Source organism: Brassica oleracea, chromosome C1, assembly GCF_000695525.1.
Source record: "Brassica oleracea var. oleracea cultivar TO1000 chromosome C1, BOL, whole genome shotgun sequence".
NCBI classification, from domain to species: domain Eukaryota; kingdom Viridiplantae; phylum Streptophyta; class Magnoliopsida; order Brassicales; family Brassicaceae; genus Brassica; species Brassica oleracea.
Window position 1 is genome coordinate 36846659 of NC_027748.1, and position 566 is coordinate 36847224.

Genomic DNA, 566 nt, shown 5'->3' on the forward strand with positions numbered 1-566 from the left:
TCTCGACCACTTAGGCGATTTTAATTTAGGTACTCTTATTCCCTTTTGTCCATTGTTGGAAACCATTTTTTCTTCTTAATTCAATGGACCTTATAGGATGAATGTAATGCCATTTAGGCAAAGCCTTGGTCAAGCTTCTTTTCCTTTCTTTAAAGGAATGTCCAGTTGAGTTCAATAGTATTTTATAACTGAGCCTGGATGGCAGAGCATGTCGTGCCATTTGTCAAGGGCTTCTTTGAACTCTTTGGAAAAGTGAGTTGGGGTATTAATCCTCAATCATATTTCTTGGCACAATAAAGGCATATATATATAGTTTCTTATCAAACAACAGTTTGAATAAGATAATGATCATGAACTCAAAGCAATTCATTTTATTAATGAAGTCGTGTATAAATCAAAGGGTCAAAGCAATTCATGGAACATAAACTCAGGAAACATGAAAATGAGAATGTCAAAAGACAATTATATAATATGGCCTTCACAATGCATGTGTTGCCATATGGCGCTCAACTTCAGCTTCATCAGCTATAGGAGGCCTCATCTCATTATTCTTTAGCTCAATGTAT